Below are 16,893 nucleotides of genomic sequence, written 5' to 3' on the forward strand. Positions count from 1 at the left end.
TAGCAGCCTGCACTGTTCCTTGGTAGTTATTGTGTCAATGGCAGAACTGCACAATAGTCCATGTAACAGGTGAAACCAACCAGTGAAATACTAACCAGGCAATGTGTTAAAAGTCACAAGGTCCAATTAGTCTTCCTTTAAGACAACCATGCTTTGCCAATGCCAGGCAAAGCAACAGTTTAATGCAAGCCCCTGGAAATGTTTATAATCTCTTTCCATTCAATGCCTCACCTGCTTCTGTAAGAGAGATAAACAGTAATTTCAGTTATGGGTGAGCATGTCAATTGCCTGCTCAGGTACCCAGTGCTGTCACATAAGGATGGGGCAGAGTCCTTAGCCCCTTGTACTTCCCATATCATAAACTAGAGCCTACACAGAGCTCTTTGGCTCTCTTTGGTTCCCAAGTGAAAGGAGCAACAGTTGAGTGATGGAAAGGAAAAGCTGGCAACACACTGTAACATTTCTCTCTTTCAGCCTAGCTAAAAGCCCTATTATTAATTCCTCCCTAAACAGTGTAGATGGACAAATCTCCCTGCCGGTGATTGTATTCATACAGCTGGCACCCACGGCTGTCAGAATTAAAACTACAAATACTGCAGCTGCTGACTTTTAAAATAAGGACACTTACCTGTCCATGGCACCCGCGATGTCCTCACTCGAAGCCGACCTGTCCCCCAGCTCCGGGTGGAGGCGCCAGCATTGCTAGTAAGGGAATCAGGAAGTAAAGCCTTGCGGCTCCACAGCCTGGTTCCCTACTGCACATGCGCGAGTCGCGCGGTGTGTTCTGAGTGGTTCCTGCTGTCTTCTGGGACCTGTGTGTCTCCCAGAAGGCAGCGGGGGGGAGGGGCCAGACATGGCGTAGATTGCTGCGGATACTGCGGCGATCTTTTTCCGGAAATGGGAGCAAATCCCTGTATTAGACAGGTATCTGCTCCCCCCTCCTCCCTGAAAGGTGCCAAATGTGACACCGGAGGGGGGGGGGAATCCGGACAGCGGAAGTTCAATTTTTGGGTGGAGCCCTGCTTTAATACATCAAAGATATAGCAAGGTTTGATTTTGAAGAATTTGGTGTTGAATATCGCTGTGATAGAGTGGTGACACATGGCAGCTGTTAAATGTTTTGCAGTCCTCATGAGCGCTATATTACTCCCAAAGGGCTTGTTAGACAAGGATTGCCCTCTGAAGAGCAATCCTTGGTGGACCACTCTTCAGAGGGCAATGCTTGTCTAAACAAGCTGTTATGTTTCCTTCTCACAGCTTGTTTTAATCTCTAAAAACATGCACCACATGCGGGGGGCAGTTACACCGCAGCCTCATTCAGATGAATTGTATCAAATACAAATTACAAGATATCTTATCCATCTTACAGCAATATGGTTAATGTACTATTGCTGCAGTAGGTTTTGGGATATAAAGTTTGCTATACTTGAAGGGAATTCAGGCAGTTCACACCTAGGCTTTATGGAAGATGGTTAAAACAAATCTTGTAGCACAATCTTACATACACAACAAACAGGACATTTGCAAAGCTGGTAGCATTAAATGTGCACTAGTAGTATATCATTCCCCTTTCTCCATCAGTCTACAGCTCTCTGCAATGCAATGTAAATGGCATGCTAAGAATGTGGTCACAAAGGTATGATTTGCTTTTCATCTGCAGTTTAGCATTGCAGCAGGAAAGCTGAGCAATGTTTTCATAGTCTAGGAAATAATATCTGACTAGGAATATTATCTGGCTAAGCTTATAACCAGAAAGAGACAGCTTCTGTAGATTTCACCAAAGGTAAGTATTAAAAGGCAGACAAAGCCATTATTTGGTAGGGCAAGGATTAGCATGTATGTTTGCACAAAACCACAACATAATGTTTATTTCAGGAAACCACTAAGCTCAGCCTAATCATACATTCATAAGGTAAACAGTACCTACTGACAGCCTCATGTCATTTTCAGCAATGACAAGTATAAGCCTTTAACTGCCATCTGTCCCCTCTCTGGAATTTAAATAATTTCTTGCTTTGGATATCAAGCCCCAAATTGTACTGGTAGGTCCTAATTTTCATGTTCTGCATTTATAGCCCTGGAAATGTTGTTTTATTACCTTCATTACCTTTGGAGACACACAGCAGTACATTTTAGAGTACATGTCAGTCAAAAAACACAAAAGAGAAGGAAACTACCTGCCCAGGAGTACTTACCTAGACGTACTCTAGCTGCTGCATTCCAGGACATCCAACTGCTTAAAACTGTCTTGCTGCCTTAGCACAACTTAACCCTAACATCCTCACCTTCTTCATGCTATGGAAAGCAAAGGCAGAGGATGCACAGTACTGCACAGCCCTGTGGGCTCAGAGGACAGCAAAAGCACTGACCACCCCAATGTAGCCTTCACCTGGTCCAGGGTGCTTGGTGATCCGAGGTGTGTATGGTATGAGGAGGAGGGTGCAGACTGTTATGCCCCGTACACACGATCAGACTTTCCGATAACAAAACCATGGATTTTTGATCGAAGGTTGTTGGCTCCAACTTGTCTTGCATACACACGGTCACACAAATGTTGGCCAACAATTACGAACATAGTGACGTACAAGACGTACGTGATATCTCTATTAGGAACGCTAGTTTTACAATACCGAGCACTTCCGGTTCGTACTTGATTCCAAGCATGCGTGGACTTTTGTCTGACGTACTTGTGTACACACAATCGGAAAGCCCGACAACAAAAATTTGAGAACCTGCTAGCCAACAATGGGCCTAAACCCTACCATTCTCAAATACATAAAGACTTTTCTCAGAGAAAATTGGAGGACTGGCCTGCTCCCTCCAGCTATTTATAATTTTATATTGGACATAGCCAAATTGCCTCTGGGTTTGGGGCATCCTGGGAGCTCCTGAATCTAGTAAAAGATATGTGCAGACATCCGAGGGTACTTTAATTGTATTTAAAGTGGAGCCTCACTTAAAAGTGAAAGTTCCATTCATCCTCCTCCTCCCTCCCTACTGGTTCCCCTTTACGCATTTCTTGCCTAGGCCAGAACTAAGGAAGTTTGGGCCACACCCCTCTCCATCTGCAACCTCCCACATGTCCCAGGAGGCTGTGGCTGAAAGTGCAGCGCTATCTCATGCATGTTCAGAGGGGATCCAGCTATGAAACAGCAGACATTCACAGCCAGCTCTCATAGCCAGAATGGTGGTGTGGGTGATCTGAATACTGGCGAAGATCTGGACCAGGTGAAGACAGCGCTGGACTTCTGGACTGGTGAGTGTCTGTTTTTTAAAAATCAGCAGCTAATTTTTTTAAAAATTAGTATAGTTCCTCTTTAAGCCTACTCCTTTACAAAGTGTTGATGATGAGGAAAGATGGGAATATGCAAATTAGCATCTAGGAGGGTCTATTAATGCCATAAAATCCTTTGAAAGGAAGGAAGTAACAACCAACCTGGCAGTTTCCATACAGAGACAAAAGGTTCATTTTTATTATTAAAGTAATTTATTTTCATAATTTAGGCAATCATTGCAGTGTTTATATGCAATATACTTTTACATATCTGCAATTTTGTTAATGTAAGAGAGAGATGTTTACATTTGCTACTAAAGGGAACTCTCAGTGATTTAGAGCAATACTTTATCTTTCTGTTGAGGTAAGGTATCTGTTGCAAAGGGATGAAATTATTTTCATTGTTGTTTTCAACATGTTTATCTAAAAAAGATATTGAACAGGTTAAATATGCTAGACTATCACTTTATAGAAAAATGAGTGGACGGGTTAGTACACAGCTGAATGAGTGAGCTGTATGACTAAGAGGGTGAGCAAACTCCACTTCTGTACAAGTAGAGACAAAACCATACAGCAGTGCTGTGTCTTGGCCTAGGCCGACAAGGCCCAGGCCTAGGCGGCAAAAAAGTCACCCCCGCATGAAAAAAATCCCTCGTCCCGTTTTCCCAAGTCCCGGTTCCCGCGGCCACCTCCCGCACAAATACAGCGGGCAGTATACGACTGGCACCCGCATTAGCAGCTGGTGATCGGCCAGACCGGCTGCGCGTAATTTGACTGGCGGAGGCAGAGCTCAATGCTCCGCCCACCCTCCTCTGTGAGGCTTTCTTCTTCACTGAATCTTCTCCCCAACCCAGGGCGTTAGGAGGAGGAGAGAGAGAGGAGCGCGAGGGGAACCCCCAGCCAGCGGCTGGGACAGCAGTTAAAATTGGTTATGCTACTATCACTGATATGGGCACTGGTAGGCTGCATTGATATGGGCACTGATGAGCTGCACTGATATGGGCACTGATGACCTGCACTGATATGGGCACCGATAGGCTGCACTCATATGGCCACTGATGGGCTGCATTGATATGGGCACTGATAGGCTGCACTGGTGTGCACTGATAGGCTGCACTGATGGGCACTAATAGGCTGCACTGGTTGCCCCTGATGAAGCCGCACTGATGGCTACTGATGTGCTGCACTGTTAGGCACTGGTGGGGCAGCCCTGATGAGGCTGCACTGATGGGCACTGATAAGGCTGCACTGATGGACATTAATAGGCAGCACTGATGGGTACTAATAGGCTGAACTGGATGCCCCTGATGAGGCCACACTGATGGGCGCTGATGAGGCTGCACTGATGGGAACTGATAAGGCTGTACTGATGAGCACTGATGGGCACTAATAGGCTGCACTGGTTGCCCCTGATGAGGCTGCACTGATGGCCACTGATGAGCTGCACTGTTGGGCACTGATGAGGCTGCGCTGCACTGATAAGGCAGCACTGATATGGGCACTGATGGGGCATGCGTTTACTCAGGCCTAGGGCAGCACAAAACCTAAATACACCACTGCCATACAGACAGGGCCATCTTAATAGCATCATGGGCCCCTGGGCAAAGTAATGCTATGGGGCCTCTACAAGCCTGCCCAATTTACGCACCTACTCCTAAGAATTAAAGTACAATATTTTATAATTTCTGCTATGAAACATATCAAATTATAAAAATGTAAAACATGTCTTCATAAATGTAAGCCAAAATGTATTCTGCTACATGTCTTTGGTATAAAAAATCCCTGAGAGAGCTGTACTTTCTTAACCCCCCTCACATCTATACGCTCGCAGCCCCCTTCACACCTGTACGCCCACAGCCCCCCTCACACTTGTACGCTCTCAGCCCCCCTCACACCTGTATGCTCTCAGCCTCCCTCACACCTGTACGCTCTCAGCCCCCCTCACACCTGTAGACTCGCAGCCCCCCTCACACCTGTACGCTCTCAGCCCCCCTCACACCTGTACGCTCACAGCCCCCCTTCACACCTGTACACTCTCATCCCCCTTACATCTGTACGTTCGCAGCCCCCCTCACACCTGTACGCTCGCAGCCCCCCTCACACCTGTATGCTCGCATCCCCCCTCACACCTGTACGCTTGCAGTCCCCTTCACGCCTTTATGCTCTCAGCCCCCTCACACCTGTACACTCTCAGCCCCACTCACACCTGTACACTCTCAGTCCCCTCACACCTGTGCGCTTGCATCCCCCCTCACACCTGTACGCTTGCAGCCCCCTCACACCTGTACGCTCACAACCCCCTCACATCTGTATGCTCTCAGCTCCCCTCACACCTGTACGCTCTCAGCCCCCCTCACACCTCTACGCTCTCAGTGCCCCCTCACACCTGTACGCTCTCAGCCCCCCCTCACACCTGTACGCTCACAGCCCCCTCACACCTGTACGATCTCAGCCCCCTTGAACCTGTACGGTCTCAGCCCCCCTCACACCTGTATGCTCACAGCCCCCCTCACACCTGTACGCTCTCAGCCCCCCTCACACCTGTACAATCTCAGCTCCATTGCACCTGTACGGTCTCAGCCCCCCTCACACCTATACGCTAGCAGCCCCCCTCACACCTGTACGCTCTCAGCACCACTCACACCTGTACATTCGCAGCCCCCCTTACACCTGTACACTCACTGCCCCCCTCACACATGTATGCTCTCAGCCCCCCTCACACCTGTATGCTCGCAGCCCCCCTCACACCTGTATGCTCGCAGCCCCCCTCATACCTGTACGCTCTCAGCTCCCCTCACACCTGTACGCTCTCAGCCCCCTCACACGTGTACGCTCTCAGCCCCCTCACACCTGTACGTTCTCAGCCCCCTCACACCTGTATGCTCTCAGCTCCCCTCACACATGTATGCTCTCAGCCCCCCTCACACCTGTACACTCTCAGCCCCCCTCACATGTGTATATATGACACACACACATACACAGACACACTTACACATGTACACAGGCACACATACACATGTACACAGACACACACATGTACACAGACACACACACGCGTACACAGGCACACAGACACACACGCACACACATACAGAGGCACACACACACATGTATACAGACACACACACACATGTACAGAGACACACACACATACACAGGCACACACACACACGTACACAGGAGCACACACACACAGGCACACACACATGTACACAGGCACAAACACACACATGTACACAGACACACACACACACACGTACACAGACACACATGTACACAGGCACACACACACATGTGCACAGACACACACACACATGTACACAGACACACACATGTACACAGACGCACACACACACAGACACACACACACACATACACATGTACACAGACACACACACACATGTACACAGACACACACACATGTACACAGGCAGACAAACACACACACACATGTACACAGACACACACATATACACAGACACACACATGTACACAGACACATACACACACAGGCACACACACACATACAGGCACACACACACAGACACACACACACACATGTACACAGACACATGTACACAGACACACACACATTTACACAGACACACACACACATGTACACAGACACACAACCTCCCCCCCACTTGTAGAACAGCCCTTATTTGTTAGGTGGCGTTCCTTGTCCCACTCCCAGCTCTTGTGAAGGACACACAAGGGGTGCACATTCAGGAATTTACCACAGGAGGCAGCAAAGAGCCAGATGTCAGCTCAATGACACCTACACACATTCCGAAAGCCAGCGCAGCCATGGAGCTCTCCTGCACCCGCCCCTGCCTTCTCCCATCCCCACCAGACAGTCGGGCCCTTTTAGACGCTCAGGCCCCTTACTGGTGTATGGGTTCTGTACCCCCCCTGATGGCCTGCCTGTGCCCACTAAGCCTGACTTCATTTCCCCACTGCTACTTCTATTTGTCTGGCTCTGATGGGGTTCCAGGGGTGCCCGCTCAGTAAGACGGCCCTGCATACAGATCATCAGTGTGCAGCAGCATGCAGCCCAGCACATACTGTACACGGAGGAGTTTCTTTACTAAGCAACATTTATTTTTCAAGTTTACTTTTCAGCAGGAATCGGGCGAATTATGATGTGTGTGTATCCCTCTCTGTTCAACAAAAGTTGGTGTAATGACCGGCTTCTGTTAAATGGTCCTGCTGGAAAACCAGCATTCAATCGCATTCGATGCAGCCTATGACTGCAGCGATAATTTGTGTATTCAGACGGGGGTGGGGAGATATTCATTTAATTTGAATTCCCACCAATATATACTTTGTTGGACATGCTAACAAGTACAAGGAAATATGTGAATATCTGTAATTTTTTATGATAAATCTGACTGTACATAGCATATAAATCAAATTAAGAAAGAAAGGCCTTCAGTAGTTCCACCTATCCACCTAACCATGGCCATGTGTACCCAGTAAAATATGTTGCAAAATAAATATTTTTAAATACTAAGCATTTGGATTGATAAGATCCTTATAGCTTGCAAAATGTTAACATCGATTTTACGTAAAAACATAAAATCTAATTGAAAGCATAAACTAGGTGCGCTATAGTATCATTTTTGGTCCTTGCATACCTAAAATTCTTATGCAAGGTGTGATTAAGAAGGAGGATTGTCTGTGGTGTGGAGACCACCACTTTGATATGTCAGTGTTTTTAAAAGCAAGTGACGCTTGAGCTTCTCAAGAATAATTCTATTACATAGCCAAATTTGTCTTCGCTTTTCTCTCATTGTCCTTTTTATTGAGTACAAGTAGCTCAGTAAGTAATGTGTAGTGGTAAATTGTTTCCTGAGGTATGCAAAAGTTGAGTAGGTGTGTTATGTTTTTGTTTTTGCTTACCTCAATATCCTTCTTTGACCCATTTATTTATCTATCAGCTCTCTCCAAGCAATAAAAAGGATGATATGATTACATTTTGATATGTGGAGTGTTTTAAATATTATATATATATGTGCAAGTTTGTTAAAATCATCCATTACATAGAACATAGCTAGGAAAGCTGATAACATTGTTTGAGATTTCAGTTCAGTGCATTGGAAGTTACAAGGTCGCTAAAGCCGGCCATAGACGGAGCAATTTTATTTCCTACAACCATCAGTTGCAGGAAAGAAAATCACTAAATTCCCCCCCATTAACAACACTGAATCCCTCCCACAGAACCATCGTGTTCTCCTGGCGGTGGGGGGGCAGGCAGTCAAAGCCATCCCCGCTGGGAGAACACAGCGATAACAATAATCACATGTAAAATCTGACAAGCTAGTTGTACCCAAGTTGATGGATCGATCAACTTAGGTACATTCAGCCTGCCCTTACATGGTTCGAATCTTGGCTGGTTTTAATCCGGCTATTGCCGGTCTAAATTTCTAGCAGGATCAGCAGGAATACTTGCAGAAACTCTACCTAGTTTGAAATAAGAAAACGAATGTGGCCAGTGCATCTAATGACTGGTAAGCTGCAGTATATTACAGTATGTTCTTGGGTTTACATACAGTATATTTAGATATATGAGCATTTGTGAATGACAAATTAAAGCTTCAGTCAAATAAATCTCCTAGCACACTGACAGTGTATTTAATTTGACAACTTGTGTAAATACTGATTGGGCAAGATGATGATTAGGGGTGGAAATCTGCTCATAAAACATATAACAGCATTGAAAGCCCAATTCGATTTTTACACCTTTTTTTCTCGTTATAGTTCTATAACACCCCACCACCACCACCTATGTTATGAATTTTGACTGATTTATGTTTGGAAATGCATTAATACCACTTTTCTCTTAAAGTGATTGTAAACAATGCTGAGAGTTGGTGAAAGCAGGGGTCCTCCTCCTGGACTGGACTTGGGTCAAAGCAATAACTCCAAGGCCAATAATAAATAACAAACTATCTCCTCTGAATCAGCAACATTACTGGTTGATGAACGGCCGTTCAGAAACCCACTGAAAAGCACGAAATGAAAAGCGCAAACTGAAAAGCGCAAAATGAAAGCGCGAATCAACACTCACCAAAGTTCTACTAACACAAAATTAGCAGAAGGAGCCCAAAGGGTGGCGCTAAAGAGCTGAAAAACCACGTAGTACATCACTACGTTTGTGTTTGTTGGCCGACAATTCCTTGCCGTTTGTATGCAAGACAAAATCCAGGCACACGCCTTCGGACAAAAGTCCAAGGTTCTGTCTGTGGAAAATCCAATTGTGTGTAGGAGGCTTTAGACTAGTTCTGTTACTGAGTACTGATTACTGGGAGAACTAACTCTGAAGGCTGTTCAATCATATTTAGACACTTTGGCTTGCACTGTGCAGCAAGTACTCCTAGAGGGCAAATCCTGTAAAATTAGCAGATAGAGGTATTATGCTAGAATATGAGATTTTAGACATGTTTGTAGTTAGTGTCAGGCCAAGGCTCATATCAAGCAGGCCAGAAACAATGCCAAAGGGTGAGACAGAAATGTAGCCATACATTGTTGACAGTGGTAACCAGAGCCAACACAATACCAGGAGTTATATTGGGGGTTAGTGCAAGGGGAGTCTAAAGCTGAACAAAAATACTCTGCAATGCCTCCCTCTGCATTTGAAAAGGCTAAATAAATGCTTCTTAAGTCTAGAGGCAGAAGAAAAGTCTGTAACATATTCCTCACCCAAGCCACTGGTGTTCTTCTCTGCTCTCTGACACTCTAGGTTGTGGGTGGGCGTACATACAATGCAAAAGTATCATTCACAGTGCAACCACTGGCCAGAGCACTCTAGGGAAGAGGCTCCAAGGGACCAGTCATGCAGTGTGGAGGAAGGTTGCTGGAGCAAGGAATAACATAAGTATTAAACTTAGCCGGTTCTTGCTCAGGAAAGATTACGACCATATGGTCGGGATCTGCTCACATGCCTGGATCGGCACCCAGCTCAGCATTTCAGTGAGCATGGGGGGGCAGAGAGCCGGTGACTGACAGTCACCGGCTCTCTGCTCATGGAGCTATGAGAACCGAGCGATCAGTAGTGTTAGAGTCGGCGGGGGACAGGTGCAGCATAAAACTGATGCTGCATCCAGCTAGGTAATTGTGAATTAAAAAACAAAAACAAATAATTCTCTTTTAAGTGAGGACAGATACTACACTGACTCACAGAAAATAATCACACATTCAATTTAACAAGTATGAAAGGCAACTTGACAGTGGCCAAACATACCCTCAAAAAGGTAGCAGGACTTAATGCACTGATTTTTGCTGACATGTGGGTATGCTCATTTATGTCCCAGCAGGTGCACTATGCAGAGGAAGCCAAAGTGCAGAAAGGGGACTAGAGGAAACCAAACTAGAGGGAGAAGTATCAACAGGATCAAACAGTGAGAATCAATCTGCAGCCAACTGTCTAACTATACTGCAGGCACTAACTTCATCATGCACCAGCTACTCAGATTGATGAATACACATACACAGCATCTAAGTTCCTAGCTGTATAGTTCACTGACCACAGCAGTCTTTCCAATACATCCAACAAATATTTTGCTGTAGTAGAAATCTGAATACACTGAGACATTTGAAACATTGGAAACTGACCAACAGCTTGGCGTTTCTTTAAAAAAGACTGCGTATGACTGGCTGCTATGGCTTACTGGACCCTATTGCATATTTTACTGTGCTCTTGTGTTCATAGATAATCCTATCTATTGACAAATGCTACTATTCACATTGCCACTTAGAAGGAAATTGCAGATTTGCAGAATGATGTTTGTGATGGTAATCTAAGGGGCATACATATAAGAAGAATTCGGGATGTGGTTCACACAATGGCAGATATTCCAGTATTCCTGCAAAAATGTATTACTACCCTGCCTGTATGTGAATGATGTCAGATTCATGCTCACTGTTCTGGCTCTTTTCCCAAGGGTAAAGCAACAGAGCAAAAAGCTGTCATCTAGCTGCAACAACACTGACATGTAGAACGGAAGGTGGAACACTCACACTTATCATACCCATTTATTTTAAATTCTAATAATCCTTGTGATAAACCAAAATGTGCTATTTTGAAACAACAGAATTTATATTTCTTTTTTGTAGAAATGTAATAGATTTCAATGTCCTATAAGTACTCTTAGATTTATATACAGGCACATCTACTTTGTGCATTATTATTATTATACAGGATTTATATGGGGCCAACAGTTTACGCAGCACTTTACAATTCTCACTACCTCACAAATGCAGAAAAAATAGGTGTAAATCTTGTGTTCAATTTTTTTTTTTAAATAGAACTCCTTATGGGCAAAGATTTGTGGATACCTGGCTATCACACTTACCTACATTGTATATGGACAAAAGTGTGTGTTTATGTCAGTAGTACACTATATATCCCTGTATGTTGTGGTCGTTAAGGTACCCATCTAATAGTTTTTTTAAATTATTGATGCTTCCTGCTGATACCACTGCTTATGGAAGAGAATTCCACATCCTTACCAGTCTGACAGTAAAGAATCCTCTACGTAGTTTAAGGTTCTCCTAATTTTAGTGAATGGCCGCATCTCTTTTTAAATTCCCTTTCACTGAAAAGTTTTTTCTTTATGCTGGGGTCACCAGCACGATATTTGTACATCGATATCATATCCCCTCTCAAGCGTCTCCTCTCCAGAGAGAATAAGTTTAAAACTTGTAGTCTTTCCCCATAGCTGAGGTCCTCCAGTCCCTTTATTAGCTTTGTTGCCCTTCTCTGGACTCCCTCCTGAGGACTGGTGCCCAGAACTTGATGGCATACTCAAGATGCGGCCGGACCAGAGTCTTGTAGAGTAGAGTCTTGGAGAATTATTGTTTCATCTTTGGAGTGAATCCCCTTTTTAATGCGTGCCAATGTTCTGTTGGCTTTGCTTGCCGCAGCTTGGCGTTGCATGCCATTGTTGAGCCTGTCATCTACTAGGACCCCCAGGTCCTTTTCCATCCTAGATTCCCCCAGAGGTTCTCCCCTAGTGAGTGTAGCAATAACTCTCGGTGGAGCTGCTGGTTTAAGCGGGCTTGTTACCTTCACTCTCGACACCTCTGTTTCACCGACACCGGGTCTAGGGTTCCGTTGAGTTTACCTCTGGACGATATAAGCACCAAACACTTGAGTAGATTTTCCAATGCTTTAATAAAACGAACAAGGGAAGTAGCAGGAAAGAGGTAGTAGGAAAGCTACAGGGAAGCTCAAATACCTTTCTGTTGTATTTCTTAAGAACATTCTTTGTAATTGAACACTTGTAATTGAATAGTCCCCCTTTCGTAGGATTCAATCTTTGCCCGCCTGGGTAGACATCTCTCACTTGCCTAGCAGCCAGCACGTAGCACGAACAAAAGTCTCTGCCACAGACTTTTCTGGAATAAAATGCGTACAATCCTCTGCCACAGGATGTATTGGTTTGTGATGAATGTCAGATACAGTACTTGATCTTACTACACTGTAAGATCACTTCGGAATGCGTCCTCCAACCGAGTCACCAGGCCCCTCTCCAAACCAGCACTCTGCATGATCTTTCCATGACGGGTCCTCCCCTGGGATCTTCTCGGTTGTCCAGCTTCTTCACGCAGGATAGACAGCTCAGGACCATTCCTCCGCTGCTGTGGTAAGCCCCAGACAGGCTTCTGGGCCCACCCACACGTCGCAGCGACGCGGGCCTCCGGAATGGAGGACCACGAGGTGGTATTCCTAGTGCATACCTGTCGGCCAGGAGGGCTGAAAATGAACCCTAAAACATGGCGTCTGTCCCATAAATACCCTCTCCCAGAATGCAACTCGGAGGACCACCTCCACCGAGTTATCTCCAGGACAGAGGAGCACTCATTCGCTTCAACATGTTGCTTTTCCAACACCTGCCGATGGTGACAACGACACCAACCGGCACAATGTGGAACTGCATGCAACTTCAACCAAGCTGGAACAGAGGCAAATCTAACTTCCTATAATAAGCGACCCACTAAATTTACCTATCAGCGGTAGATAAAAATCTACCAGCGCTACATACTCCCCCCAGTACAATAGACGTTGTCCTCAACGTCTGTCACAAAACAATAACTCCCAAGCCTGAGAGTAGGTATTTGAGCTTAAAACTTGGATTTAGTTAAAGAAGAAAGAAAGACAGTAGAAAGACATTTTAAGATCAACATTTGTAAAACATTATGTTCACATCCGCAAACAAAACCATCCTATGACTGTACACAACCTCACTATCTATTTTAACTGAAAAGCCTAACAGCTTGAAAGGGGATCAAATAGTTCCTGAAAAGGAAAACATATTAACCATACATGCAACCTATACAGTTTCAGGAGCAAAGTCTCATTTGAAAAAAATGAAACTCTCTTCCCATTATCTATATCAGATTAATCTTTAGGAGTCCATCCATATATATATATATATATATATATATATATATATATATATATATATATATACAATTTTTCTTAAATGAAGAAAATCCGGCTAGCAAAAAGAAGTCCTTGGATTTAAAACACTGAGATGAGTATTCAGATCCTGACCACGAAGATCTCTATGCACTGACACTAACTAACTCAAAGTTCTTTTGTCCATAACTACCAATAAAACCGGGGATCTGGCAATGTCAGTGTCTTTCCCAGTTTATACACTGTAGTGATGAAATACACAACGTCATCTTTTCCGGGTCTGCAAATGACCACTTTGTCAGCATGAATGTGCCAACCATAATTCCAGTGCATAAAACATCCACTGTAACGTTCATCCATAGCAACAGAACAACCAGTTTTCCGGAAAGGCTTAGGCACAGACAAATAGTCCCAAACAGCTTCACTGTACCAAAGCTCCCAGTTAGCTTCAATCACTTGCATTATGTCCTGAGGGACATATGGGAACTCCAAACCATACTCCCGTAGCGACACGGTTTTTCAAAATTCTCTGCAAACGTGCAAGTTTCGGTAAGGATCTATTTTTCCCCATACCAGGAGGCACACACGAATCCAATGACTTGCTCACCATAGACCCAGCCGGTGTCTGAAGGGAACTAGTAACTTTTGACAATGTCTCATTTACAGTGCTGTGTGGCTCCACACAGGGTGACGTCTTCCCAGAACTCAGGGCTGTCCATTCAGGGAAAGTCATGGCAGAGGCGACATCCTCGCCTTGGGCCCATAATAACTCTTGTGACATAGTCTCAAATAGGTCATCATCACCGGAGAGATCCGACATGGATTCTATCTCCGAATCTCCCAGTTCTTCTGCTGGCAGATATCTATTTACAGTCCCAGATACATTCCCCAACAATTGCTCACCCATTCCTGACGTGGACTTTGTTGGATCCGGTTCGGGTAGTCTCTGGGGTAGGCCTCGACCACGGCCGCGGGAAGCCTTCACATATCCCACCTTCTTCTGGACAGGTACAACAGGGATAGGTGTAGTGGACGCGGAAATCAAAGTAATGTCCGCTATTGAATCGGTAACAGCAGTGTCTCTCTCCGGAACAATCTTGGTAGCAACAGGCAAAGTCATGGCCTGCTGTTCTCTTCCAGCAGAAGTAGCAGCTTCTACTGTGGCGACACCTGTAGCCCAGTCCATACGATAGGCACGGGGCGACATGGTAGGTTGCTCCACCACAAACAAATATTCTCCACATTGCGGGCAGCGACCAAATGGACGGAGATGTACGGCCTGTCCCTCACATTTGTGGCAAATCATCAATCGTGCTTCACCTTTAGCAGGCCCATTTCCCTTAAGACAAGCAGGCCTACCGGTACTTGGTTGCCCCCAGGACTTATACACAATGCTATAGTGCCCGGCCACCACACTAGGATAGACACAAACAGAGCAAACAACAGACTACTTGCAGTTTAGCAGACAGATAGCGTGGTTCTATGACGGTCCAGGAAATAAGGTAGGCTGAGTTCAGGGAATAGTCTAATATCAGATCCGGGTCATACACAGGGAAATCCAACAGCAAAGCAAGGCAGACAAACGGGAGGCTTGATCACGAATAATGCAGTTAAGTGTCGCTATCACAAGTAAGGGATTTCGTGTTCGGTTTGCTTATATCAGGTGACTGATCAGCTCAATCACCTTCCAGGTGAACACAGACAGGGGAAAATCAACAGCCAACATCGGGGTGCTGGAATGAGGAACAGGGGCACTAAGTGAACATGACAATGCCTTTTCAAAATCCAAATACACCACAGCTACAGGCCTTTCTTTATCTAGATGGCAGCTCACATCTTCATAGAAGGTTAATAGATTGGTCTGGTAAGAATGATTCTTCCTGAATCTATGCTGATTACTGCTAATGATACCGTTTTCATAACTAAAATCTTGTATATAGTCCCTTATTATCCCCTCCAATAGCTTGCAGACTATTGATGTTAGGCTGACTGGTCTGTAGTTCCCAGGGATTTATCTCTTCCCTTTTTTAAATATTGGTGTCATGTTTGCTTTTCTCCAATCAGCTGGTACCATTCCAGTCAGTAAGCTTTCCACAAAAATTAGGATCAATGGTCTGGCTATCACCTGCCTGAGTTCCTTTAGGACCCTCAGGTGTAAGCCATCTGGTCCCGGTGATTTCTGATTCTGTCTTCTGATAGCCATGAGGGTGCTTTCTGTGATGTATTATTGCAATTAACATTACAGTCTTGGTTACTGTTTTCCCCAGTTTCTTTTGTGAAGACTGAAGAGAAGAATATATTCAAAACCTTTGCCATCTCGCTCTCTTTTGTAACCAATTTCCCCTTATCATCTTTTATAGGGCTAATATGTTCTGGCATCCCCTCCTTACTATTTATATGCGTAAATCATTTTTTGTTTTTTTATATTACTCTCCTCCGCTATGTGCCTTTCATGTTCTATCTTAGCCACCCTGATTGCACTCTTACATTTCTTATTCCATTGTTTGTAATGATGGAATGCTGTCAATGACCCCTCACCCTTGTACTTTTTGAAGGCTTCTTCTTTTGCTTTTATATGCATCTTTACATTGGAGTTTAGCCACCCAGGATTTGTTTAAGCTCTTTCAAACTTATTTCTCGTTGGAATGCACTGGCCAATACCAGTAAAAATACTTTATTTAATATGCTCTTAAAGCATTCCCATTTTTCCTCCGTGTTCTTTGTTCCTAGGATATTATCCAATTTAATATCGTCTAGCAAAGAACGCAGTTTAGGGAAGTTGGCTCTTTTGAAATTCAGTGACTTTGTATTACCCTTGTGTTTCCTATTTCTGTGATTTATACAAAAACGAATTGACCTGTGATCGCTGTTGCCCCGTATTTCTACATCTGTGATCAGGTCTGTATTGTTAATAATCAGTAGGTTTAGTAATGCATTTTCTCTTGGTGCGTTTACCATATGACCCATGAAATTGTCCTGCAAGACAATTGGTGAAGAACTTAAGCATCATGTGCAAAGACCTGAACCCAACCTTAGTGAGCAACTTCGAGATGAATTGGAAGCCAGGTCTCCCTATCTAACATTCGTACCTTACCTCACAAATTGTGTTTTGGCTGAATGGATGCAAACAAATTCCAACAGAATAACTCTTGTGAAAAGTCAACAAGCCCATATACAGTAGGTGGGATTGTCAGAT

At 44.7% G+C, this 16,893-nt stretch overlaps 1 protein-coding gene across 4 annotated transcripts in view; it reads right to left on the reverse strand.

Annotated features, from left to right (window-relative positions):
* The window catches only part of SATB1 (SATB homeobox 1), a 268,899-nt gene that overhangs the window by 229,798 nt on the left and 22,208 nt on the right, over window positions 1–16,893 (reverse strand). The gene's annotated exons all lie outside the window — the stretch shown is intronic.

Source organism: Aquarana catesbeiana, linkage group LG05 (genome assembly GCF_042186555.1).
Source record: "Aquarana catesbeiana isolate 2022-GZ linkage group LG05, ASM4218655v1, whole genome shotgun sequence".
In the NCBI taxonomy this organism is placed as follows: Eukaryota; Metazoa; Chordata; class Amphibia; order Anura; family Ranidae; genus Aquarana; species Aquarana catesbeiana.